Raw genomic sequence first — 26,161 nt, forward strand, 5'->3', positions numbered from 1 at the left:
GCTTGCACTATTTGTGTTTAATGCTTATTATAAAGCTATCTTAACATGCTTTGAATAATTTAATTGTGAATTATTGTACTAAAGTACTGGGAATTTGACATAAATTCTAGAATTCAGGAAAGAAGAATGTTTGGGCTTCCTTCTGAGTAAGTTCATCACATTTTTGAAATATCTTTTAGCAGTCACAATTATTATTTTACCTAAAACGTTTTTGGGAAACAATCCCTGCAGATAGTCTACAGTCAATTTCCAAAATGTGATTCTGTATATACTTCAATAACCATAAAACTCTGAAAATAGGCTCAAAAACAGGAAAGACACTTCAATTACTGCAAAACACGTGGGCCAGTGGCGCAATGGATAACGCGTCTGACTACGGATCAGAAGATTGTAGGTTCGACTCCTACCTGGCTCGCTTATATTGCTTTGATCGCATAGTGGTTAGTACTCTGCATTGTGGCCGCAGCAACCCCGGTTCGAAAACAGGTCACGGCATTTTGATTTTGTTTCTCAATCATCCATTTTTACACAATACTGAATCTTAAGAAAATTTCAGAAAGTAAGCAGATTCTTTGAAGGTGCTTGCACTATTTGTGTTTAATGCTTATTATAAAGCTATCTTAACATGCTTTGAATAATTTAATTGTGAATTATTTTACTAAAGGACTGTGAATTTGACATAAATTCTGGAATTCAGGAAAGAAGAATGTTTGTGCTCTGTCTGAGTAAGTTCATTACATTTTTGAAAGATCTTTTAGCAGTCACAAGGATTATTGTACCTAAAACGTTTTTGGGAATCAATCCCTGCAAATAGTGTACAGTCAATTTCCAAAATGTGATTCTGTATATACTTCAATAACCATAAAACTTTAAAACAGGCTCAAAAACAAGAAAGACTCTTCAATTACTACAGGGCACCTGGATAACGTGTCTGACTATGGATCATAAGTTTGTAGGTTCGACTCCTACCTGGCTCGCTTAAATTGCCGTGATCGTATAGTGGTTAGTACTCTGCGTTGTGGCCGCAGCAACCCCGGTTCGAATCCGGGTCACGGCATTTTGATTTTGTTTCTCAATCATCCATTTTTTCACAATACTGAATCTTAAGAAAATTTCAGAAAGTAAGCAGATTCTTTGAAGGTGCTTGCACTATTTGTGTTTAATGCTTATTATAAAGCTATCTTAACATGCTTTGAATAATTTAATTGTGAATTATTGTACTAAAGTACTTGGAATTTGGCATAAATTCTAGAATTCAGGAAAGAAGAATGTTTGGGCTCTGTCAGAGTAAGTTCATCACATTTTTTAAAGATCTTTTTGCAGTCACAAGGATTATTTTACCTAAAACGTTTTTGGGAAACAATCCCTGCAGATAGTGTACAGTCAATTTCCAAAATGTGATTCTGTATATACTTCAATAACCATAAAACTCTGAAAAAAGGCTCAAAAACAGGAAAGACACTTCATTTACTACAAAACACTTGGGCCAGTGGCGCAATGGATAACGCATCTGAATACGGATCAGAAGATTGTAGGTTCGACTCCTACCTGGCTCGCTTAAATTGCCGTGATTGTATAGTAGTTAGTACTCTGTGTTGTGGCTGCAGCAACCCCATTTTGAAAACCGGTCACAGCATTTTGATTTTGTTTCACAATCATCCATTTTTTCACAATACTGAATCTTAAGAAAATTTCAGAAAGTAAGCAGATTCTTTGAAGGTGCTTGCACTATTTGTGTTTAATGCTTATTATAAAGCTATCTTAACATGCTTTGAATAATTTAATTGTGAATTATTGTACTAAAGGACTGGGAATTTGACATATATTCTGGAATTCAGGAAAGAAGAATGTTTGGGCTCTGTCTGAGTAAGTTCATCAAATTTTTTAAAGATCTTTTAGCAGTCACAAGGATTATTTTACCTAAAACGTTTTTGGGAAACAATCCCTGCAGATAGTGTACAGTCAATTTCCAAAATGTGATTCTGTATATACTTCTATAACCATAAAATTCTGAAAACAGGCTCAAAAACAGGAAAGACACTTCAATTACTACAAGACACCCGGGACAGTGGGCAACGGATAACGTGTCTGACTATGGATCTGTAGATTGTAGGTTCGACTCCTACCTGGCTCGCTTAAATTGCCATGATCGTATAGTGGTTAGTACTCTGCGTTGTGGCCGCAGCAACCCCAGTTCGAATCCGGGTCATGGCATTTTGATTTTGTTTCTCAATCATCCATTTTTTCACAATACTGAATCTTAAGAAAATTTCAGAAAGTAAGCAGATTCTTTGAAGGTGCTTGCACTATTTGTGTTTAATGCTTATTATAAAGCTATCTTAACATGCTTTGAATAATTTAATTGTGAATTATTTTACTAAAGGACTGGGAATTTGACATAAATTCTGGAATTCAGGAAAGAAGAATGTTTGTGCTCTGTCTGAGTAAGTTCATTACATTTTTGAAAGATCTTTTAGCAGTCACAAGGATTATTGTACCTAAAACGTTTTTGGGAATCAATCCCTGCAGATAGTGTACAGTCAATTTCCAAAATGTGATTCTGTATATACTTCAATAACCATAAAATTCTGAAAACAGGCTCAAAAACAGGAAAGACACTTCAATTACTACAAGACACCCGGGACAGTGGGCAATGGATAACGTGTCTGACTATGGATCTGTAGATTGTAGGTTCGACTCCTACCTGGCTCGCTTAAATTGCCGTGATCGTATAGTGGTTAGTACTCTGCGTTGTGGCCGCAGCAACCCCGGTTCGAATCCGGGTCACAACATTTTGATTTTGTTTCTCAATCATCCATTTTTTCACAATACTGAATCTTCAGAAAATTTCAGAAAGTAAGCAGATTCTTTGAAGGTGCTTGCACTATTTGTGTTTAATGCTTATTATAAAGCTATCTTAACATGCTTTGAATAATTTAATTGTGAATTATTGTACTAAAGTACTGGGAATTTGACATAAATTCTAGAATTCAGGAAAGAAGAATGTTTGGGCTTCCTTCTGAGTAAGTTCATCACATTTTTGAAATATCTTTTAGCAGTCACAATTATTATTTTACCTAAAACGTTTTTGGGAAACAATCCCTGCAGATAGTCTACAGTCAATTTCCAAAATGTGATTCTGTATATACTTCAATAACCATAAAACTCTGAAAATAGGCTCAAAAACAGGAAAGACACTTCAATTACTACAATGGGCCAGTGGTGCAATGGATAACGCGTCTGACTACGGATCAGAAGATTGTAGGTTCGACTCCTACCTGGCTCGCTTATATTGCCTTGATCGCATAGTGGTTAGTACTCTGCGTTGTTGCCGCAGCAACCCCAGTTCGAAAACAGGTCACGGCATTTTGATTTTGTTTCTCAATCATCCATTTTTACACAATACTGAATCTTAAGAAAATTTCAGAAAGTAAGCAGATTCTTTGAAGGTGCTTGCACTATTTGTGTTTAATGCTTATTATAAAGCTATCTTAACATGCTTTGAATAATTTAATTGTGAATTATTTTACTAAAGGACTGGGAATTTGACATAAATTCTGGAATTCAGGAAAGAAGAATGTTTGTGCTCTGTCTGAGTAAGTTCATTACATTTTTGAAAGATCTTTTAGCAGTCACAAGGATTATTGTACCTAAAACGTTTTTGGGAATCAATCCCTGCAGATAGTGTACAGTCAATTTCCAAAATGTGATTCTGTATATACTTCAATAACCATAAAACTTTAAAACAGGCTCAAAAACAGGAAAGACACTTCAATTACTACAGGGCACCTGGATAACGTGTCTGACTATGGATCTGTAGATTGTAGGTTCGACTCCTACCTGGCTCGCTTAAATTGCCATCATCGTATAGTGGTTAGTACTCTGCGTTGTGGCCGCAGCAACACTGGTTCGAAAATGGGTCACAGCATTTTGATTTTGTTTCACAATCATCCATTTTTTCACAATACTGAATCTTAAGAAAATTTCAGAAAGTAAGCAGATTCTTTGAAGGTGCTTGCACTATTTGTGTTTAATGCTTATTATAAAGCTATCTTAACATGCTTTGAATAATTTAATTGTGAATAATTGTACTAAAGGACTGGGAATTTGACATAAATTCTGGAATTCAGGAAAGAAGAATGTTTGGGCTCTGTCTGAGTAAGTTCATCACATTTTTTAAAGATCTTATCGCAGTCACAAGGATTATTTTACCTAAAACGTTTTTGGGAAACAATCCCTGCAGATAGTGTACAGTCAATTACCAAAATGTGATTCTGTATATACTTCAATAACCATAAAATTCTGAAAACAGGCTCAAAAACAGGAAAGACACTTCAATTACTACAAGACACCCGGGACAGTGGGCAATGGATAACGTGTCTGACTATGGATCTGTAGATTGTAGGTTAGATTCCTACCTGGCTCGCTTAAATTGCTGTGATCGTATAGTGGTTAGTACTCTGCGTTGTGGCCGCAGCAACCCCGGTTCGAATCCGGGTCACGGCATTTTGATTTTGTATCTCAATCATCCATTTTTTCACAATACTGAATCTTAAGAAAATTTCAGAAAGTAAGCAGATTCTTTGAAGGTGCTTGCACTATTTGTGTTTAATGCTTATTATAAAGCTATCTTAACATGCTTTGAATAATTTAATTGTGAATTATTGTACTAAAGTACTGGGAATTTGACATAAATTCTAGAATTCAGGAAAGAAGAATGTTTGGGCTTCCTTCTGAGTAAGTTCATCACATTTTTGAAATATCTTTTAGCAGTCACAATTATTATTTTACCTAAAACGTTTTTGGGAAACAATCCCTGCAGATAGTCTACAGTCAATTTCCAAAATGTGATTCTGTATATACTTCAATAACCATAAAACTCTGAAAATAGGCTCAAAAACAGGAAAGACACTTCAATTACTACAAAACACGTGGGCCTGTGGCGCAATGGATAACGCGTCTGACTACGGATCAGAAGATTGTAGGTTCGACTCCTACCTGGCTCGCTTATATTGCCTTGATCGCATAGTGGTTAGTACTCTGCGTTGTGGCCGCAGCAACCCCGGTTCGAAAACAGGTCATGGCATTTTGATTTTGTTTCTCAATCATCCATTTTTACACAATACTGAATCTTAAGAAAATTTCAGAAAGTAAGCAGATTCTTTGAAGGTGCTTGCACTATTTGTGTTTAATGCTTATTATAAAGCTATCTTAACATGCTTTGAATAATTTAATTGTGAATTATTTTACTAAAGGACTGTGAATTTGACATAAATTCTGGAATTCAAGAAAGAAGAATGTTTGTGCTCTGTCTGAGTAAGTTCATTACATTTTTGAAAGATCTTTTAGCAGCCACAAGGATTATTGTACCTAAAACGTTTTTGGGAATCAATCCCTGCAGATAGTGTAAAGTCAATTTCCAAAATGTGATTCTGTATATACTTCAATAACCATAAAACTTTAAAACAGGCTCAAAAACAGGAAAGACACTTCAATTACTACAGGGCACCTGGATAACGTGTCTGACTATGGATCATAAGTTTGTAGGTTCGACTCCTACCTGGCTCGCTTAAATTGCTGTGATCGTATAGTGGTTAGTACTCTGCGTTGTGGCCGCAGCAACCCCGGTTCGAATCCGGGTCACGGCATTTTGATTTTGTTTCTCAATCATCCATTTTTTCACAATACTGAATCTTAAGAAAATTTCAGAAAGTAAGCAGATTCTTTGAAGGTGCTTGCACTATTTGTGTTTAATGCTTATTATAAAGCTATCTTAACATGCTTTGAATAATTTAATTGTGAATTATTGTCCTAAAGTACTTGGAATTTGACATAAATTCTAGAATTCAGGAAAGAAGAATGTTTGGGCTCTGTCAGAGTAAGTTCATCACATATTTTAAAGATCTTTTAGCAGTCACAAGGATTATTTTACCTAAAACGTTTTTGGGAAACAATCCCTGCAGATAGTGTACAGTCAATTTCCAAAATGTGATTCTGTATATACTTCAATAACCATAAAACTCTGAAAAAAGGCTCAAAAACAGGAAAGACACTTCAATTACTACAAAACACGAGGGCCAGTGGCGCAATTGATAAAGCGTCTGACTACGAATCAGAAGATTGTAGGTTCGACTCCTACCTGGCTCGCTTAAATTGCTGTGATTGTATAGTAGTTAGTACTCTGCGTTGTGGCTGCAGCAACCCCATTTCGAAAACGGATCACAGCATTTTGATTTTGTTTCACAATCATCCATTTTTTCACAATACTGAATCTTAAGAAAATTTCAGAAAGTAAGCAGATTCTTTGAAGGTGCTTGCACTATTTGTGTTTAATGCTTATTATAAAGCTATCTTAACATGCTTTGAATAATTTAATTGTGAATTATTGTACTAAAGGACTGGGAATATGACATAAATTCTGGAATTCAGGAAAGAAGAATGTTTGGGCTCTGTCTGAGTAAGTTCATCACATTTTTTAAAGATCTTTTAGCAGTCACAAGGATTATTTTACCTAAAACGTTTTTGGGAAGCAATCCCTGCAGATAGTGTACAGTCAATTTCCAAAATGTGATTATGTATATACTTCAATAACCATAAAACTTTAAAACAGGCTCAAAAACAGGAAAGACTCTTCAATTGCTACAAGACACCTGCGACATTGGGCAATGGATAACGCGTCTGACTATAGATCAGAAGATTGTAGGGTCGACTCCTACCTGGCTTGCTTAAATTGCCGTGATTGTATAGTAGTTAGTACTCTGCGTTGTGGCTGCAGCAACCCCATTTCGAAAACGGGTCACAGCATTTTGATTTTGTTTCACAATCATCCATTTTTTCACAATACTGAATCTTAAGAAAATTTCAGAAAGTAAGCAGATTCTTTGAAGGTGCTTGCACTATTTGTGTTTAATGCTTATTATAAAGCTATCTTAACATGCTTTGAATAATTTAATTGTGAATTATTGTACTAAAGGACTGGGAATTTGACATAAATTCTGGAATTCAGGAAAGAAGAATGTTTGGGCTCTGTCTGAGTAAGTTCATCACATTTTTTAAAGATCTTTTAGCAGTCACAAGGATTATTTTACCTAAAACGTTTTTGGGAAGCAATCCCTGCAGATAGTGTACAGTTAATTTCCAAAATGTGATTCTGTATATACTTCAATAACCATAAAACTCTGAAAATAGGCTCAAAAACAGGAAAGACTTCAATTACTACAAAACACGTGGGCCAGTGGCGCAATGGATAACGCGTCTGACTACGGATCAGGAGATTGTAGGTTCAACTCCTACCTGGCTCGCTTAAATTGCTGTGATTGTATAGTAGTTAGTACTCTGCGTTGTGGCTGCAGCAACCCCATTTCGAAAACGGGTCACAGCATTTTGATTTTGTTTCACAATCATCCATTTTTTCACAATACTGAATCTTAAGAAAATTTCAGAAAGTAAGCAGATTCTTTGAAGGTGCTTGCACTATTTGTGTTTAATGCTTATTATAAAGCTATCTTAACATGCTTTGAATAATTTAATTGTGAATTATTGTACTAAAGGACTGGGAATATGACATAAATTATGGAATTCAGGAAAGAAGAATGTTTGGGCTCTGTCTGAGTAAGTTCATCACATTTTTTAAAGATCTTTTAGCAGTCACAAGGATTATTTTACCTAAAACGTTTTTGGGAAACAATCCCTGCAGATAGTGTACAGTCAATTTCCAAAATGTGATTCTGTATATACTTCAATAACCATAAAACTCCAAAACTGGCTCAAAAACAGGAAAGACACTTCAATTACTACATGGCACCTGGGACAGTGGCGCAATGGATAACGTGTCTGACTATGGATCATAAGTTTGTAGGTTCGACTCCTACCTGGCTCGCTTAAATTGACATGATCATATAGTGGTTAGTACTCTGCGTTGTGGCCGCAGCACCCCCGGTTCGAAAACGGGTCACAGCATTTTGATTTTGTTTCACAATCATCCATTTTTTCACAATACTGAATCTTAAGAAAATTTCAGAAAGTAAGCAGATTCTTTGAAGGTGCTTGCACTATTTGTGTTTAATGCTTATTATAAAGCTATCTTAACATGCTTTGAATAATTTAATTGTGAATTATTGTACTAAAGGACTGGGAATTTGACATAAATTCTGGAATTCAGGAAAGAAGAATGTTTGGGCTCTGTCTGAGTAAGTTCATCACATTTTTGAAATATCTTTTAGCAGTCACAATTATTATTTTACCTAAAACGTTTTTGGGAAACAATCCCTGCAGATAGTCTACAGTCAATTTCCAAAATGTAATTCTGTATATACTTCAATAACCATAAAACTCTGAAAATAGGCTCAAAAACAGGAAAGACACTTCAATTACTACAAAACATGTGGGCCAGTGGCGCAATGGATAACGTGTCTGACTACAGATCAGAAGATTGTAGGTTCGACTCCTACCTGGCTCGCTTATATTGCCTTGATCGCATAGTGGTTAGTACTCTGCGTTGTTGCCGCAGCAAACCCCAGTTCGAAAACAGGTCACGGCATTTTGATTTTGTTTCTCAATCATCCATTTTTTCACAATACTGAATCTTAAGAAAATTTCAGAAAGTAAGCAGATTCTTTGAAGGTGCTTGCACTATTTGTGTTTAATGCTTATTATAAAGCTATCTTAACATGCTTTGAATAATTTAATTGTGAATTATTGTACTAAAGGACTGGGAATTTGACATAAATTCTGGAATTCAGGAAAGAAGAATGTTTTGGCTCTGTCTGAGTAAGTTCATCACATTTTTTAAAGATCTTTTAGCAGTCACAAGGATTATTTTACCTAAAACGTTTTTGGGAAGCAATCCCTGCAGATAGTGTACAGTTAATTTCCAAAATGTGATTCTGTATATACTTTAATAACCATAAAACTCTGAAAATAGGCTCAAAAACAGGAAAGACTTCAATTACTACAAAACACATGGGCCAGTGGCGCAATGGATAACGCGTCTGACTACGAATCAGAAAATTGTAGGTTCGACTCCTACCTGGCTTGCTTAAATTGCCGTGATTGTATAGTAGTTAGTATTCTGCGTTGTGGCTGCAGCAACCCCATTTCGAAAACGGGTCACAGCATTTTGATTTTGTTTCACAATCATCCATTTTTTCACAATACTGAATCTTAAGAAAATTTCAGAAAGTAAGCAGATTCTTTGAAGGTGCTTGCACTATTTGTGTTTAATGCTTATTATAAAGCTATCTTAACATGCTTTGAATAATTTAATTGTGAATTATTGTACTAAAGGACTGGGAATTTGACATAAATTCTGGAATTCAGGAAAGAAGAATGTTTGGGCTCTGTCTGAGTAAGTTCATCACATTTTTTAAAGATCTTTTAGCAGTCACAAGGATTATTTTACCTAAAACGTTTTTGGGAAACAATCCCTGCAGATAGTGTACAGTCAATTTCCAAAATGTGATTCTGTATATACTTCAATAACCATAAAACTCCAAAACTGGCTCAAAAACAGGAAAGACACTTCAATTACTACAGGGCACCTGGGCCAGTGGCGCAATGGATAACGTGTCTGACTATGGATCATAAGTTTGTAGGTTCGACTCCTACCTGGCTCGCTTATATTGCCGTGATCGTATAGTGGTTAGTACTCTGCGTTGTGGCCGCAGCAACACTGGTTCGAATCCGGGTAACGGCATTTTGATTTTGATTCACAATCATCCATTTTTTCACAATACTGAATCTTAAGAAAATTTCAGAAAGTAAGCAGATTCTTTGAAGGTGCTTGCACTATTTGTGTTTAATGCTTATTATAAAGCTATCTTAACATGCTTTGAATAATTTAATTGTGAATTATTGTACTAAAGTACTGGGAATTTGACATAAATTCTAGAATTCAGGAAAGAAGAATGTTTGGGCTTCCTTCTGAGTAAGTTCATCACATTTTTGAAATATCTTTTAGCAGTCACAATTATTATTTTACCTAAAACGTTTTTGGGAAACAATCCCTGCAGATAGTCTACAGTCAATTTCCAAAATGTGATTCTGTATATACTTCAATAACCATAAAACTCCAAAACTGGCTCAAAAACAGGAAAGACACTTCAATTACTACAGGGCACCTGGGCCAGTGGCGCAATGGATAACGTGTCTGACTATGGATCATAAGTTTGTAGGTTCGACTCCTACCTGGCTCGCTTATATTGCCGTGATCGTATAGTGGTTAGTACTCTGCGTTGTGGCCGCAGCAACACTGGTTCGAATCCGGGTAACGGCATTTTGATTTTGATTCACAATCATCCATTTTTTCACAATACTGAATCTTAAGAAAATTTCAGAAAGTAAGCAGATTCTTTGAAGGTGCTTGCACTATTTGTGTTTAATGCTTATTATAAAGCTATCTTAACATGCTTTGAATAATTTAATTGTGAATTATTGTACTAAAGGACTGGGAATTTGACATAAATTCTGGAATTCAGGAAAGAAGAATGTTTGGGCTCTGTCTGAGTAAGTTCATCACATTTTTTAAAGATCTTTTAGCAGTCACAAGGATTATTTTACCTAAAACGTTTTTGGGAAACAATCCCTGCAGATAGTGTACAGTCAATTACCAAAATGTGATTCTGTATATACTTCAATAACCATAAAATTCTGAAAACAGGCTCAAAAACAGGAAAGACACTTCAATTACTACAAGACACCCGGGACAGTGGGCAATGGATAACGTGTCTGACTATGGATCTGTAGATTGTAGGTTCGACTCCTACCTGGCTCGCTTAAATTGCCGTGATCGTATAGTGGTTAGTACTCTGCGTTGTGGCCGCAGCAACCCCGGTTCGAATCCGGGTCACGGCATTTTGATTTTGTTTCTCAATCATCCATTTTTTCACAATACTGAATCTTAAGAAAATTTCAGAAAGTAAGCAGATTCTTTGAAGGTGCTTGCACTATTTGTGTTTAATGCTTATTATAAAGCTATCTTAACATGCTTTGAATAATTTAATTGTGAATTATTGTACTAAAGTACTGGGAATTTGACATAAATTCTAGAATTCAGGAAAGAAGAATGTTTGGGCTTCCTTCTGAGTAAGTTCATCACATTTTTGAAATATCTTTTAGCAGTCACAATTATTATTTTACCTAAAACGTTTTTGGGAAACAATCCCTGCAGATAGTCTACAGTCAATTTCCAAAATGTGATTCTGTATATACTTCAATAACCATAAAACTCTGAAAATAGGCTCAAAAACAGGAAAGACACTTCAATTACTGCAAAACACGTGGGCCAGTGGCGCAATGGATAACGCGTCTGACTACGGATCAGAAGATTGTAGGTTCGACTCCTACCTGGCTCGCTTATATTGCTTTGATCGCATAGTGGTTAGTACTCTGCATTGTGGCCGCAGCAACCCCGGTTCGAAAACAGGTCACGGCATTTTGATTTTGTTTCTCAATCATCCATTTTTACACAATACTGAATCTTAAGAAAATTTCAGAAAGTAAGCAGATTCTTTGAAGGTGCTTGCACTATTTGTGTTTAATGCTTATTATAAAGCTATCTTAACATGCTTTGAATAATTTAATTGTGAATTATTTTACTAAAGGACTGTGAATTTGACATAAATTCTGGAATTCAGGAAAGAAGAATGTTTGTGCTCTGTCTGAGTAAGTTCATTACATTTTTGAAAGATCTTTTAGCAGTCACAAGGATTATTGTACCTAAAACGTTTTTGAGAATCAATCCCTGCAAATAGTGTACAGTCAATTTCCAAAATGTGATTCTGTATATACTTCAATAACCATAAAACTTTAAAACAGGCTCAAAAACAAGAAAGACTCTTCAATTACTACAGGGCACCTGGATAACGTGTCTGACTATGGATCATAAGTTTGTAGGTTCGACTCCTACCTGGCTCGCTTAAATTGCCGTGATCGTATAGTGGTTAGTACTCTGCGTTGTGGCCGCAGCAACCCCGGTTCGAATCCGGGTCACGGCATTTTGATTTTGTTTCTCAATCATCCATTTTTTCACAATACTGAATCTTAAGAAAATTTCAGAAAGTAAGCAGATTCTTTGAAGGTGCTTGCACTATTTGTGTTTAATGCTTATTATAAAGCTATCTTAACATGCTTTGAATAATTTAATTGTGAATTATTGTACTAAAGTACTTGGAATTTGGCATAAATTCTAGAATTCAGGAAAGAAGAATGTTTGGGCTCTGTCAGAGTAAGTTCATCACATTTTTTAAAGATCTTTTTGCAGTCACAAGGATTATTTTACCTAAAACGTTTTTGGGAAACAATCCCTGCAGATAGTGTACAGTCAATTTCCAAAATGTGATTCTGTATATACTTCAATAACCATAAAACTCTGAAAAAAGGCTCAAAAACAGGAAAGACACTTCATTTACTACAAAACACTTGGGCCAGTGGCGCAATGGATAACGCATCTGAATACGGATCAGAAGATTGTAGGTTCGACTCCTACCTGGCTCGCTTAAATTGCCGTGATTGTATAGTAGTTAGTACTCTGTGTTGTGGCTGCAGCAACCCCATTTTGAAAACCGGTCACAGCATTTTGATTTTGTTTCACAATCATCCATTTTTTCACAATACTGAATCTTAAGAAAATTTCAGAAAGTAAGCAGATTCTTTGAAGGTGCTTGCACTATTTGTGTTTAATGCTTATTATAAAGCTATCTTAACATGCTTTGAATAATTTAATTGTGAATTATTGTACTAAAGGACTGGGAATTTGACATATATTCTGGAATTCAGGAAAGAAGAATGTTTGGGCTCTGTCTGAGTAAGTTCATCACATTTTTTAAAGATCTTTTAGCAGTCACAAGGAGTATTTTACCTAAAACGTTTTTGGGAAACAATCCCTGCAGATAGTGTACAGTCAATTTCCAAAATGTGATTCTGTATATACTTCTATAACCATAAAATTCTGAAAACAGGCTCAAAAACAGGAAAGACACTTCAATTACTACAAGACACCCGGGACAGTGGGCAACGGATAACGTGTCTGACTATGGATCTGTAGATTGTAGGTTCGACTCCTACCTGGCTCGCTTAAATTGCCATGATCGTATAGTGGTTAGTACTCTGCGTTGTGGCCGCAGCAACCCCAGTTCGAATCCGGGTCATGGCATTTTGATTTTGTTTCTCAATCATCCATTTTTTCACAATACTGAATCTTAAGAAAATTTCAGAAAGTAAGCAGATTCTTTGAAGGTGCTTGCACTATTTGTGTTTAATGCTTATTATAAAGCTATCTTAACATGCTTTGAATAATTTAATTGTGAATTATTTTACTAAAGGACTGGGAATTTGACATAAATTCTGGAATTCAGGAAAGAAGAATGTTTGTGCTCTGTCTGAGTAAGTTCATTACATTTTTGAAAGATCTTTTAGCAGTCACAAGGATTATTGTACCTAAAACGTTTTTGGGAATCAATCCCTGCAGAAAGTGTACAGTCAATTTCCAAAATGTGATTCTGTATATACTTCAATAACCATAAAATTCTGAAAACAGGCTCAAAAACAGGAAAGACACTTCAATTACTACAAGACACCCGGGACAGTGGGCAATGGATAACGTGTCTGACTATGGATCTGTAGATTGTAGGTTCGACTCCTACCTGGCTCGCTTAAATTGCCGTGATCGTATAGTGGTTAGTACTCTGCGTTGTGGCCGCAGCAACCCCGGTTCGAATCCGGGTCACAACATTTTGATTTTGTTTCTCAATCATCCATTTTTTCACAATACTGAATCTTCAGAAAATTTCAGAAAGTAAGCAGATTCTTTGAAGGTGCTTGCACTATTTGTGTTTAATGCTTATTATAAAGCTATCTTAACATGCTTTGAATAATTTAATTGTGAATTATTGTACTAAAGTACTGGGAATTTGACATAAATTCTAGAATTCAGGAAAGAAGAATGTTTGGGCTTCCTTCTGAGTAAGTTCATCACATTTTTGAAATATCTTTTAGCAGTCACAATTATTATTTTACCTAAAACGTTTTTGGGAAACAATCCCTGCAGATAGTCTACAGTCAATTTCCAAAATGTGATTCTGTATATACTTCAATAACCATAAAACTCTGAAAATAGGCTCAAAAACAGGAAAGACACTTCAATTACTACAATGGGCCAGTGGTGCAATGGATAACGCGTCTGACTACGGATCAGAAGATTGTAGGTTCGACTCCTACCTGGCTCGCTTATATTGCCTTGATCGCATAGTGGTTAGTACTCTGCGTTGTTGCCGCAGCAACCCCAGTTCGAAAACAGGTCACGGCATTTTGATTTTGTTTCTCAATCATCCATTTTTACACAATACTGAATCTTAAGAAAATTTCAGAAAGTAAGCAGATTCTTTGAAGGTGCTTGCACTATTTGTGTTTAATGCTTATTATAAAGCTATCTTAACATGCTTTGAATAATTTAATTGTGAATTATTTTACTAAAGGACTGGGAATTTGACATAAATTCTGGAATTCAGGAAAGAAGAATGTTTGTGCTCTGTCTGAGTAAGTTCATTACATTTTTGAAAGATCTTTTAGCAGTCACAAGGATTATTGTACCTAAAACGTTTTTGGGAATCAATCCCTGCAGATAGTGTACAGTCAATTTCCAAAATGTGATTCTGTATATACTTCAATAACCATAAAACTTTAAAACAGGCTCAAAAACAGGAAAGACACTTCAATTACTACAGGGCACCTGGATAACGTGTCTGACTATGGATCTGTAGATTGTAGGTTCGACTCCTACCTGGCTCGCTTAAATTGCCATCATCGTATAGTGGTTAGTACTCTGCGTTGTGGCCGCAGCAACACTGGTTCGAAAATGGGTCACAGCATTTTGATTTTGTTTCACAATCATCCATTTTTTCACAATACTGAATCTTAAGAAAATTTCAGAAAGTAAGCAGATTCTTTGAAGGTGCTTGCACTATTTGTGTTTAATGCTTATTATAAAGCTATCTTAACATGCTTTGAATAATTTAATTGTGAATAATTGTACTAAAGGACTGGGAATTTGACATAAATTCTGGAATTCAGGAAAGAAGAATGTTTGGGCTCTGTCTGAGTAAGTTCATCACATTTTTTAAAGATCTTATCGCAGTCACAAGGATTATTTTACCTAAAACGTTTTTGGGAAACAATCCCTGCAGATAGTGTACAGTCAATTACCAAAATGTGATTCTGTATATACTTCAATAACCATAAAATTCTGAAAACAGGCTCAAAAACAGGAAAGACACTTCAATTACTACAAGACACCCGGGACAGTGGGCAATGGATAACGTGTCTGACTATGGATCTGTAGATTGTAGGTTAGATTCCTACCTGGCTCGCTTAAATTGCTGTGATCGTATAGTGGTTAGTACTCTGCGTTGTGGCCGCAGCAACCCCGGTTCGAATCCGGGTCACGGCATTTTGATTTTGTATCTCAATCATCCATTTTTTCACAATACTGAATCTTAAGAAAATTTCAGAAAGTAAGCAGATTCTTTGAAGGTGCTTGCACTATTTGTGTTTAATGCTTATTATAAAGCTATCTTAACATGCTTTGAATAATTTAATTGTGAATTATTGTACTAAAGTACTGGGAATTTGACATAAATTCTAGAATTCAGGAAAGAAGAATGTTTGGGCTTCCTTCTGAGTAAGTTCATCACATTTTTTAAATATCTTTTAGCAGTCACAATTATTATTTTACCTAAAACGTTTTTGGGAAACAATCCCTGCAGATAGTCTACAGTCAATTTCCAAAATGTGATTCTGTATATACTTCAATAACCATAAAACTCTGAAAATAGGCTCAAAAACAGGAAAGACACTTCAATTACTACAAAACACGTGGGCCTGTGGCGCAATGGATAACGCGTCTGACTACGGATCAGAAGATTGTAGGTTCGACTCCTACCTGGCTCGCTTATATTGCCTTGATCGCATAGTGGTTAGTACTCTGCGTTGTGGCCGCAGCAACCCCGGTTCGAAAACAGGTCATGGCATTTTGATTTTGTTTCTCAATCATCCATTTTTACACAATACTGAATCTTAAGAAAATTTCAGAAAGTAAGCAGATTCTTTGAAGGTGCTTGCACTATTTGTGTTTAATGCTTATTATAAAGCTATCTTAACATGCTTTGAATAATTTAATTGTGAATTATTTTACTAAAGGACTGTGAATTTGACATAAATTCTGGAATTCAAGAAAGAAGAATGTTTGTGCTCTGTCTGAGTAAGTTCATTACATTTTTGAAAGATCTTTTAGCAGCCACAAGGATTATTGTACCTAAAACGTTTTTGGGAATCAATCCCTGCAGATAGTGTAAAGTCAATTTCCAAAATGTGATTCTGTATATACTTCAATAACCATAAAACTTTAAAACAGGCTCAAAAACAGGAAAGACACTTCAATTACTACAGGGCACCTGGATAACGTGTCTGACTATGGATCATAAGTTTGTAGGTTCGACTCCTACCTGGCTCGCTTAAATTGCCGTGATCGTATAGTGGTTAGTACTCTGCGTTGTGGCTGCAGCAACCCCGGTTCGAATCCGGGTCACGGCATTTTGATTTTGTTTCTCAATCATCCATTTTTTCACAATACTGAATCTTAAGAAAATTTCAGAAAGTAAGCAGATTCTTTGAAGGTGCTTGCACTATTTGTGTTTAATGCTTATTATAAAGCTATCTTAACATGCTTTGAATAATTTAATTGTGAATTATTGTACTAAAGTACTTGGAATTTGACATAAATTCTAGAATTCAGGAAAGAAGAATGTTTGGGCTCTGTCAGAGTAAGTTCATCACATTTTTTAAAGATCTTTTTGCAGTCACAAGGATTATTTTACCTAAAACGTTTTTGGGAAACAATCCCTGCAGATAGTGTACAGTCAATTTCCAAAATGTGATTCTGTATATACTTCAATAACCATAAAACTCTGAAAAAAGGCTCAAAAACAGGAAAGACACTTCATTTACTACAAAACACTTGGGCCAGTGGCGCAATGGATAACGCATCTGAATACGGATCAGAAGATTGTAGGTTCGACTCCTACCTGGCTCGCATAAATTGCCGTGATTGTATAGTAGTTAGTACTCTGTGTTGTGGCTGCAGCAACCCCATTTTGAAAACCGGTCACAGCATTTTGATTTTGTTTCACAATCATCCATTTTTTCACAATACTGAATCTTAAGAAAATTTCAGAAAGTAAGCAGATTCTTTGAAGGTGCTTGCACTATTTGTGTTTAATGCTTATTATAAAGCTATCTTAACATGCTTTGAATAATTTAATTGTGAATTATTGTACTAAAGGACTGGGAATTTGACATATATTCTGGAATTCAGGAAAGAAGAATGTTTGGGCTCTGTCTGAGTAAGTTCATCACATTTTTTAAAGATCTTTTAGCAGTCACAAGGATTATTTTACCTAAAACGTTTTTGGGAAACAATCCCTGCAGATAGTGTACAGTCAATTTCCAAAATGTGATTCTGTATATACTTCAATAACCATAAAATTCTGAAAACAGGCTCAAAAACAGGAAAGACACTTCAATTACTACAAGACACCCGGGACAGTGGGCAATGGATAACACGTCTGACTATGCATCTGTAGATTGTAGGTTCGACTCCTACCTGGCTCGCTTAAATTGCCATGATCGTATAGTGGTTAGTACTCTGCGTTGTGGCCGCAGCAACCCCGGTTCGAATCCGGGTCATGGCATTTTGATTTTGTTTCTCAATCATCCATTTTTTCACAATACTGAATCTTAAGAAAATTTCAGAAAGTAAGCAGATTCTTTGAAGGTGCTTGCACTATTTGTGTTTAATGCTTATTATAAAGCTATCTTAACATGCTTTGAATAATTTAATTGTGAATTATTTTACTAAAGGACTGGGAATTTGACATACATTCTGGAATTCAGGAAAGAAGAATGTTTGGGCTCTGTCTGAGTAAGTTCATTACATTTTTGAAAGATCTTTTAGCAGTCACAAGGATTATTGTACCTAAAACGTTTTTGGGAATCAATCCCTGCAGATAGTGTACAGTCAATTTCCAAAATGTGATTCTGTATATACTTCAATAACCATAAAATTCTGAAAACAGGCTCAAAAACAGGAAAGACACTTCAATTACTACAAGACACCCGGGACAGTGGGCAATGGATAACGTGTCTGACTATGGATCTGTAGATTGTAGGTTCGACTCCTACCTGGCTCGCTTAAATTGCCGTGATTGTATAGTGGTTAGTACTCTGCGTTGTGGCCGCAGCAACCCCGGTTCGAATCCGGGTCACGGCATTTTGATTTTGTTTCTCAATCATCCATTTTTTCACAATACTGAATCTTCAGAAAATTTCAGAAAGTAAGCAGATTCTTTGAAGGTGCTTGCACTATTTGTGTTTAATGCTTATTATAAAGCTATCTTAACATGCTTTGAATAATTTAATTGTGAATTATTGTACTAAAGTACTGGGAATTTGACATAAATTCTAGAATTCAGGAAAGAAGAATGTTTGGGCTTCCTTCTGAGTAAGTTCATCACATTTTTGAAATATCTTTTAGCAGTCACAATTATTATTTTACCTAAAACGTTTTTGGGAAACAATCCCTGCAGATAGTCTACAGTCAATTTCCAAAATGTGATTCTGTATATACTTCAATAACCATAAAACTCTGAAAATAGGCTCAAAAACAGGAAAGACACTTCAATTACTACAATACACGTGGGCCAGTGGCGCAATGGATAACGCGTCTGACTACGGATCAGAAGATTGTAGGTTCGACTCCTACCTGGCTCGCTTATATTGACTTGATCGCACAGTGGTTAGTACTCTGCGTTGTGGCCGCAGCAACCACGGTTCGAAAACAGGTCACGGCATTTTGATTTTGTTTCACAATCATCCATTTTTTCACAATACTGAATCTTAAGAAAATTTCAGAAAGTAAGCAGATTCTTTGAAGGTGCTTGCACTATTTGTGTTTAATGCTTATTATAAAGCTATCTTAACATGCTTTGAATAATTTAATTGTGAATTATTGTACTAAAGGGCTGGGAATTTGACATAAATTCTGGAATTCAGGAAAGAAGAATGTTTGGGCTCTGTCTGAGTAAGTTCATCACATTTTTGAAATATCTTTTAGCAGTCACAATTATTATTTTACCTAAAACGTTTTTGGGAAACAATCCCTGCAGATAGTCTACAGTCAATTTCCAAAATGTAATTCTGTATATACTTCAATAACCATAAAAATCTGAAAATAGGCTCAAAAACAGGAAAGACACTTCAATTACTACAAAACACGTGGGCCAGTGGCGCAATGGATAACGTGTCTGACTACGGATCAGAAGATTGTAGGTTCGACTCCTACCTGGCTCGCTTATATTGCCTTGATCGCATAGTGGTTAGTACTCTGCGTTGTTGCCGCAGCAACCCCAGTTCGAAAACAGGTCACGGCATTTTGATTTTGTTTCTCAATCATCCATTTTTACACAATACTGAATCTTAAGAAAATTTCAGAAAGTAAGCAGATTCTTTGAAGGTGCTTGCACTATTTGTGTTTAATGCTTATTATAAAGCTATCTTAACATGCTTTGAATAATTTAATTGTGAATTATTTTACTAAAGGACTGTGAATTTGACATAAATTCTGGAATTCAGGAAAGAAGAATGTTTGTGCTCTGTCTGAGTAAGTTCATTACATTTTTGAAAGATCTTTTAGCAGTCACAAGGATTATTGTACCTAAAACGTTTTTGGGAATCAATCCCTGCAGATAGTGTACAGTCAATTTCCAAAATGTGATTCTGTATATACTTCAATAACCATAAAACTTTAAAACAGGCTCAAAAACAGGAAAGACACTTCAATTACTACAGGGCACCTGCATAACGTGTCTGACTATGGATCTGTAGATTGTAGGTTCGACTCCTACCTGGCTCTCTTAAATTGCCATCATCGTATAGTGGTTAGTACTCTGCGTTGTGGCCGCAGCAACACTGGTTCGAAAATGGGTCACAGCATTTTGATTTTGTTTCACAATCATCCATTTTTTCACAATACTGAATCTTAAGAAAATTTCAGAAAGTAAGCAGATTCTTTGAAGGTGCTTGCACTATTTGTGTTTAATGCTTATTATAAAGCTATCTTAACATGCTTTGAATAATTTAATTGTGAATAATTGTACTAAAGGACTGGGAATTTGACATAAATTCTGGAATTCAGGAAAGAAGAATGTTTGGGCTCTGTCTGAGTAAGTTCATCACATTTTTTAAAGATCTTATCGCAGTCACAAGGATTATTTTACCTAAAACGTTTTTGGGAAACAATCCCTGCAGATAGTGTACAGTCAATTACCAAAATGTGATTCTGTATATACTTCAATAACCATAAAATTCTGAAAACAGGCTCAAAAACAGGAAAGACACTTCAATTACTACAAGACACCTGGGACAGTGGGCAATGGATAACGTGTCTGACTATGGATCTGTAGATTGTAGGTTAGATTCCTACCTGGCTCGCTTAAATTGCTGTGATCGTATAGTGGTTAGTACTCTGCGTTGTGGCCGCAGCAACCCCGGTTCGAATCCGGGTCACGGCATTTTGATTTTGTATCTCAAGCATCCATTTTTTCACAATACTGAATCTTAAGAAAATTTCAGAAAGTAAGCAGATTCTTTGAAGGTGCTTGCACTATTTGTGTTTAATGCTTATTATAAAGCTATCTTAACATGCTTTGAATAATTTAATTGTGAATTATTGTACTAAAGGGCTGGGAATTTGACATAAATTCTGGAATTCAGGAAAGAAGAATGTTTGGGCTCTGTCTGAGTAAGTTCATCACATTTTTTAAATATCTTTTAGCAGTCACAATTATTATTTTACCTAAAACGTTTTTGGGAAACAATCCCTGCAGATAGTCTACAGTCAATTTCCAAAATGTGATTCTGTATATACTTCAATAACCATAAAACTCTGAAAATAGGCTCAAAAACAGGAAAGACACTTCAATTACTACAAAACACGTGGGCCTGTGGCGCAATGGATAACGCGTCTGACTACGGATCAGAAGATTGTAGGTTCGACTCCTACCTGGCTCGCTTATATTGCCTTGATCGCATAGTGGTTAGTACTCTGCGTTGTGGCCGCAGCAACCCCGGTTCGATAACAGGTCATGGCATTTTGATTTTGTTTCTCAATCATCCATTTTTACACAATACTGAATCTTAAGAAAATTTCAGAAAGTAAGCAGATTCTTTGAAGGTGCTTGCACTATTTGTGTTTAATGCTTATTATAAAGCTATCTTAACATGCTTTGAATAATTTAATTGTGAATTATTTTACTAAAGGACTGTGAATTTGACATAAATTCTGGAATTCAAGAAAGAAGAATGTTTGTGCTCTGTCTGAGTAAGTTCATTACATTTTTGAAAGATCTTTTAGCAGCCACAAGGATTATTGTACCTAAAACGTTTTTGGGAATCAATCCCTGCAGATAGTGTAAAGTCAATTTCCAAAATGTGATTCTGTATATACTTCAATAACCATAAAACTTTAAAACAGGCTCAAAAACAGGAAAGACACTTCAATTACTACAGGGCACCTGGATAACGTGTCTGACTATGGATCATAAGTTTGTAGGTTCGACTCCTACCTGGCTCGCTTAAATTGCTGTGATCGTATAGTGGTTAGTACTCTGCAGGGAAACAATCCCTGCAGATAGTGTACAGTCAATTTCCAAAATGTGATTCTGTATATACTTCAATAACCATAAAACTCTGAAAAAAGGCTCAAAAACAGGAAAGACACTTCAATTACTACAAAACACGAGGGCCAGTGGCGCAATTGATAAAGCGTCTGACTACGAATCAGAAGATTGTAGGTTCGACTCCTACCTGGCTCGCTTAAATTGCTGTGATTGTATAGTAGTTAGTACTCTGCGTTGTGGCTGCAGCAACCCCATTTCGAAAACGGGTCACAGCATTTTGATTTTGTTTCACAATCATCCATTTTTTCACAATACTGAATCTTAAGAAAATTTCAGAAAGTAAGCAGATTCTTTGAAGGTGCTTGCACTATTTGTGTTTAATGCTTATTATAAAGCTATCTTAACATGCGTTGAATAATTTAATTGTGAATTATTGTACTAAAGGACTGGGAATATGACATAAATTCTGGAATTCAGGAAAGAAGAATGTTTGGGCTCTGTCTGAGTAAGTTCATCACATTTTTTAAAGATCTTTTAGCAGTCACAAGGATTATTTTACCTAAAACGTTTTTGGGAAACAATCCCTGCAGATAGTGTACAGTCAATTTCCAAAATGTGATTATGTATATACTTCAATAACCATAAAACTTTAAAACAGGCTCAAAAACAGGAAAGACTCTTCAATTGCTACAAGACACCTGCGACATTGGGCAATGGATAACGCGTCTGACTATAGATCAGAAGATTGTAGGGTCGACTCCTACCTGGCTCACTTAAATTGCCGTGATTGTATAGTAGTTAGTACTCTGCGTTGTGGCTGCAGCAACCCCATTTCGAAAACAGGTCACAGCATTTTGATTTTGTTTCACAATCATCCATTTTTTCACAATACTGAATCTTAAGAAAATTTCAGAAAGTAAGCAGATTCTTTGAAGGTGCTTGCACTATTTGTGTTTAATGCTTATTATAAAGCTATCTTAACATGCTTTGAATAATTTAATTGTGAATTATTGTACTAAAGGACTGGGAATTTGACATAAATTCTGGAATTCAGGAAAGAAGAATGTTTGGGCTCTGTCTGAGTAAGTTCATCACATTTTTTAAAGATCTTTTAGCAGTCACAAGGATTATTTTACCTAAAACGTTTTTGGGAAGCAATCCCTGCAGATAGTGTACAGTTAATTTCCAAAATGTGATTCTGTATATACTTCAATAACCATAAAACTCTGAAAATAGGCTCAAAAACAGGAAAGACTTCAATTACTACAAAACACGTGGGCCAGTGGCGCAATGGATAACGCGTCTGACTACGGATCAGAAGATTGTAGGTTCAACTCCTACCTGGCTCGCTTAAATTGCTGTGATTGTATAGTAGTTAGTACTCTGCGTTGTGGCTGCAGCAACCCCATTTCGAAAACGGGTCAGAGCATTTTGATTTTGTTTCACAATCATCCATTTTTTCACAATACTGAATCTTAAGAAAATTTCAGAAAGTAAGCAGATTCTTTGAAGGTGCTTGCACTATTTGTGTTTAATGCTTATTATAAAGCTATCTTAACATGCTTTGAATAATTTAATTGTGAATTATTGTATTAAAGGACTGGGAATATGACATAAATTATGGAATTCAGGAAAGAAGAATGTTTGGGCTCTGTCTGAGTAAGTTCATCACATTTTTTAAAGATCTTTTAGCAGTCACAAGGATTATTTTACCTAAAACGTTTTTGGGAAACAATCCCTGCAGATAGTGTACAGTCAATTTCCAAAATGTGATTCTGTATATACTTCAATAACCATAAAACTCCAAAACTGGCTCAAAAACAGGAAAGACACTTCAATTACTACATGGCACCTGGGCCAGTGGCGCAATGGATAACTTGTCTGACTATGGATCATAAGTTTGTAGGTTCGACTCCTACCTGGCTCGCTTAAATTGACGTGATCATATAGTGGTTAGTACTCTGCGTTGTGGCCGCAGCACCCCCGGTTCGAAAACGGGTCACAGCATTTTGATTTTGTTTCACAATCATCCATTTTTTCACAATACTGAATCTTAAGAAAATTTCAGAAAGTAAGCAGATTCTTTGAAGGTGCTTGCACTATTTGTGTTTAATGCTTATTATAAAGCTATCTTAACATGCTTTGAATAATTTAATTGTGAATTATTGTACTAAAGGACTGGGAATTTGACATAAATTCTGGAATTCAGGAAAGAAGAATGTTTGGGCTCTGTCTGAGTAAGTTCATCACATTTTTTAAAGATCTTTTAGCAGTCACAAGGATTATTTTACCTAAAACGTTTTTGGGAAGCAATCCCTGCAGATAGTGTACAGTTAATTTCCAAAATGTGATTCTGTATATACTTCAATAACCATAAAACTCTGAAAATAGGCTCAAAAACAGGAAAGACTTCAATTACTACAAAACACGTGGGCCAGTGCCGCAATGGATAACGCGTCTGACTACGGATCAGAAGATTGTAGGTTCAACTCCTACCTGGCTAGCTTAAATTGCTGTGATTGTATAGTAGTTAGTACTCTGCGTTGTGGCTGCAGCAACCCCATTTCGAAAACGGGTCACAGCATTTTGATTTTGTTTCACAATCATCCATTTTTTCACAATACTGAATCTTAAGAAAATTTCAGAAAGTAAGCAGATTCTTTGAAGGTGCTTGCACTATTTGTGTTTAATGCTTATTATAAAGCTATCTTAACATGCTTTGAATAATTTAATTGTGAATTATTGTACTAAAGGACTGGGAATATGACATAAATTATGGAATTCAGGAAAGAAGAATGTTTGGGCTCTGTCTGAGTAAGTTCATCACATTTTTTAAAGATCTTTTAGCAGTCACAAGGATTATTTTACCTAAAACGTTTTTGGGAAACAATCCCTGCAGATAGTGTACAGTCAATTTCCAAAATGTGATTCTGTATATACTTCAATAACCATAAAACTCCAAAACTGGCTCAAAAACAGGAAAGACACTTCAATTACTACATGGCACCTGGGCCAGTGGCGCAATGGATAACGTGTCTGACTATGGATCATAAGTTTGTAGGTTCGACTCCTACCTGGCTCGCTTAAATTGACGTGATCATATAGTGGTTAGTACTCTGCGTTGTGGCCGCAGCACCCCCGGTTCGAAAACGGGTCACAGCATTTTGATTTTGTTTCACAATCATCCATTTTTTCACAATACTGAATCTTAAGAAAATTTCAGAAAGTAAGCAGATTCTTTGAAGGTGCTTGCACTATTTGTGTTTAATGCTTATTATAAAGCTATCTTAACATGCTTTGAATAATTTAATTGTGAATTATTGTACTAAAGGACTGGGAATTTGACATAAATTCTGGAATTCAGGAAAGAAGAATGTTTGGGCTCTGTCTGAGTAAGTTCATCACATTTTTGAATTATATTTTAGCAGTCACAATTATTATTTTACCTAAAACGTTTTTGGGAAACAATCCCTGCAGATAGTCTACAGTCAATTTCCAAAATGTAATTCTGTATATACTTCAATAACCATAAAACTCTGAAAATAGGCTCAAAAACAGGAAAGACACTTCAATTACTACAAAACACGTGGGCCAGTGGCGCAATGGATAATGTGTCTGACTACGGATCAGAAGATTGTAGGTTCGACTCCTACCTGGCTCGCTTATATTGCCTTGATCGCATAGTGGTTAGTACTCTGCGTTGTTGCCGCAGCAAACCCCAGTTCGAAAACAGGTCACGGCATTTTGATTTTGTTTCTCAATCATCCATTTTTACACAATACTGAATCTTAAGAAAATTTCAGAAAGTAAGCAGATTCTTTGAAGGTGCTTGCACTATTTGTGTTTAATGCTTATTATAAAGCTATCTTAACATGCTTTGAATAATTTAATTGTGAATTATTGTACTAAAGGACTGGGAATTTGACATAAATTCTGGAATTCAGGAAAGAAGAATGTTTGGGCTCTGTCTGAGTAAGTTCATCACATTTTTTAAAGATCTTTTTGCAGTCACAAGGATTATTTTACCTAAAACGTTTTTGGGAAGCAATCCCTGCAGATAGTGTACAGTTAATTTCCAAAATGTGATTCTGTATATACTTTAATAACCATAAAACTCTGAAAATAGGCTCAAAAACAGGAAAGACTTCAATGACTACAAAACACGTGGGCCAGTGGCGCAATGGATAACGCGTCTGACTACGGATTAGACAATTGTAGGTTCGACTCCTACCTGGCTTGCTTAAATTGCCGTGATTGTATAGTAGTTAGTACTCTGCGTTGTGGCTGCAGCAACCCCATTTCGAAAACGGGTCACAGCATTTTGATTTTGTTTCACAATCATCCATTTTTTCACAATACTGAATCTTAAGAAAATTTCAGAAAGTAAGCAGATTCTTTGAAGGTGCTTGCACTATTTGAGTTTAATGCTTATTATA

At 35.7% G+C, this 26,161-nt stretch overlaps 27 non-coding genes across 27 annotated transcripts; all 27 read left to right on the forward strand.

Moving 5' to 3' along the window:
- Positions 1 to 342: 342 nt before the first annotated feature.
- Positions 343 to 415, forward strand: TRNAR-ACG (transfer RNA arginine (anticodon ACG)). The gene has a single exon. It is a non-coding gene; the product is annotated as a tRNA-Arg (tRNA).
- Positions 416 to 985: 570 nt separating this feature from the next.
- TRNAH-GUG (transfer RNA histidin (anticodon GUG)) lies at positions 986 to 1,057 on the forward strand. Its single transcript has one exon. It is a non-coding gene; the product is annotated as a tRNA-His (tRNA).
- A 2,156-nt stretch (positions 1,058 to 3,213) lies between these two features.
- Positions 3,214 to 3,286, forward strand: TRNAR-ACG (transfer RNA arginine (anticodon ACG)). Its single transcript has one exon. It is a non-coding gene; the product is annotated as a tRNA-Arg (tRNA).
- A 1,148-nt stretch (positions 3,287 to 4,434) lies between these two features.
- Positions 4,435 to 4,506, forward strand: TRNAH-GUG (transfer RNA histidin (anticodon GUG)). The gene has a single exon. It is a non-coding gene; the product is annotated as a tRNA-His (tRNA).
- A 427-nt stretch (positions 4,507 to 4,933) lies between these two features.
- On the forward strand, positions 4,934 to 5,006 carry TRNAR-ACG (transfer RNA arginine (anticodon ACG)). The gene has a single exon. It is a non-coding gene; the product is annotated as a tRNA-Arg (tRNA).
- A 570-nt stretch (positions 5,007 to 5,576) lies between these two features.
- Positions 5,577 to 5,648, forward strand: TRNAH-GUG (transfer RNA histidin (anticodon GUG)). Its single transcript has one exon. It is a non-coding gene; the product is annotated as a tRNA-His (tRNA).
- A 1,580-nt stretch (positions 5,649 to 7,228) lies between these two features.
- TRNAR-ACG (transfer RNA arginine (anticodon ACG)) lies at positions 7,229 to 7,301 on the forward strand. The gene has a single exon. It is a non-coding gene; the product is annotated as a tRNA-Arg (tRNA).
- Positions 7,302 to 8,385: 1,084 nt separating this feature from the next.
- On the forward strand, positions 8,386 to 8,458 carry TRNAC-ACA (transfer RNA cysteine (anticodon ACA)). Its single transcript has one exon. It is a non-coding gene; the product is annotated as a tRNA-Cys (tRNA).
- A 505-nt stretch (positions 8,459 to 8,963) lies between these two features.
- Positions 8,964 to 9,036, forward strand: TRNAR-ACG (transfer RNA arginine (anticodon ACG)). Its single transcript has one exon. It is a non-coding gene; the product is annotated as a tRNA-Arg (tRNA).
- A 505-nt stretch (positions 9,037 to 9,541) lies between these two features.
- TRNAH-AUG (transfer RNA histidin (anticodon AUG)) lies at positions 9,542 to 9,614 on the forward strand. The gene has a single exon. It is a non-coding gene; the product is annotated as a tRNA-His (tRNA).
- A 506-nt stretch (positions 9,615 to 10,120) lies between these two features.
- TRNAH-AUG (transfer RNA histidin (anticodon AUG)) lies at positions 10,121 to 10,193 on the forward strand. Its single transcript has one exon. It is a non-coding gene; the product is annotated as a tRNA-His (tRNA).
- Positions 10,194 to 10,779: 586 nt separating this feature from the next.
- TRNAH-GUG (transfer RNA histidin (anticodon GUG)) lies at positions 10,780 to 10,851 on the forward strand. Its single transcript has one exon. It is a non-coding gene; the product is annotated as a tRNA-His (tRNA).
- Positions 10,852 to 11,278: 427 nt separating this feature from the next.
- Positions 11,279 to 11,351, forward strand: TRNAR-ACG (transfer RNA arginine (anticodon ACG)). The gene has a single exon. It is a non-coding gene; the product is annotated as a tRNA-Arg (tRNA).
- A 570-nt stretch (positions 11,352 to 11,921) lies between these two features.
- On the forward strand, positions 11,922 to 11,993 carry TRNAH-GUG (transfer RNA histidin (anticodon GUG)). Its single transcript has one exon. It is a non-coding gene; the product is annotated as a tRNA-His (tRNA).
- Positions 11,994 to 14,149: 2,156 nt separating this feature from the next.
- Positions 14,150 to 14,222, forward strand: TRNAR-ACG (transfer RNA arginine (anticodon ACG)). The gene has a single exon. It is a non-coding gene; the product is annotated as a tRNA-Arg (tRNA).
- Positions 14,223 to 15,370: 1,148 nt separating this feature from the next.
- Positions 15,371 to 15,442, forward strand: TRNAH-GUG (transfer RNA histidin (anticodon GUG)). The gene has a single exon. It is a non-coding gene; the product is annotated as a tRNA-His (tRNA).
- A 427-nt stretch (positions 15,443 to 15,869) lies between these two features.
- TRNAR-ACG (transfer RNA arginine (anticodon ACG)) lies at positions 15,870 to 15,942 on the forward strand. Its single transcript has one exon. It is a non-coding gene; the product is annotated as a tRNA-Arg (tRNA).
- Positions 15,943 to 16,512: 570 nt separating this feature from the next.
- TRNAH-GUG (transfer RNA histidin (anticodon GUG)) lies at positions 16,513 to 16,584 on the forward strand. Its single transcript has one exon. It is a non-coding gene; the product is annotated as a tRNA-His (tRNA).
- Positions 16,585 to 17,669: 1,085 nt separating this feature from the next.
- Positions 17,670 to 17,741, forward strand: TRNAH-GUG (transfer RNA histidin (anticodon GUG)). The gene has a single exon. It is a non-coding gene; the product is annotated as a tRNA-His (tRNA).
- A 506-nt stretch (positions 17,742 to 18,247) lies between these two features.
- TRNAH-GUG (transfer RNA histidin (anticodon GUG)) lies at positions 18,248 to 18,319 on the forward strand. Its single transcript has one exon. It is a non-coding gene; the product is annotated as a tRNA-His (tRNA).
- Positions 18,320 to 18,746: 427 nt separating this feature from the next.
- On the forward strand, positions 18,747 to 18,819 carry TRNAR-ACG (transfer RNA arginine (anticodon ACG)). Its single transcript has one exon. It is a non-coding gene; the product is annotated as a tRNA-Arg (tRNA).
- A 506-nt stretch (positions 18,820 to 19,325) lies between these two features.
- On the forward strand, positions 19,326 to 19,398 carry TRNAR-ACG (transfer RNA arginine (anticodon ACG)). The gene has a single exon. It is a non-coding gene; the product is annotated as a tRNA-Arg (tRNA).
- A 1,148-nt stretch (positions 19,399 to 20,546) lies between these two features.
- Positions 20,547 to 20,618, forward strand: TRNAH-GUG (transfer RNA histidin (anticodon GUG)). Its single transcript has one exon. It is a non-coding gene; the product is annotated as a tRNA-His (tRNA).
- Positions 20,619 to 21,044: 426 nt separating this feature from the next.
- On the forward strand, positions 21,045 to 21,117 carry TRNAR-ACG (transfer RNA arginine (anticodon ACG)). Its single transcript has one exon. It is a non-coding gene; the product is annotated as a tRNA-Arg (tRNA).
- A 1,884-nt stretch (positions 21,118 to 23,001) lies between these two features.
- On the forward strand, positions 23,002 to 23,074 carry TRNAR-ACG (transfer RNA arginine (anticodon ACG)). The gene has a single exon. It is a non-coding gene; the product is annotated as a tRNA-Arg (tRNA).
- Positions 23,075 to 24,734: 1,660 nt separating this feature from the next.
- On the forward strand, positions 24,735 to 24,807 carry TRNAH-AUG (transfer RNA histidin (anticodon AUG)). The gene has a single exon. It is a non-coding gene; the product is annotated as a tRNA-His (tRNA).
- A 506-nt stretch (positions 24,808 to 25,313) lies between these two features.
- On the forward strand, positions 25,314 to 25,386 carry TRNAR-ACG (transfer RNA arginine (anticodon ACG)). The gene has a single exon. It is a non-coding gene; the product is annotated as a tRNA-Arg (tRNA).
- Positions 25,387 to 26,161: the final 775 nt, after the last annotated feature.

Source organism: Taudactylus pleione, unplaced genomic scaffold (genome assembly GCF_031769625.1).
Source record: "Taudactylus pleione unplaced genomic scaffold, aTauple2 ptg000551l, whole genome shotgun sequence".
Taxonomy (NCBI): Eukaryota; Metazoa; Chordata; class Amphibia; order Anura; family Myobatrachidae; genus Taudactylus; species Taudactylus pleione.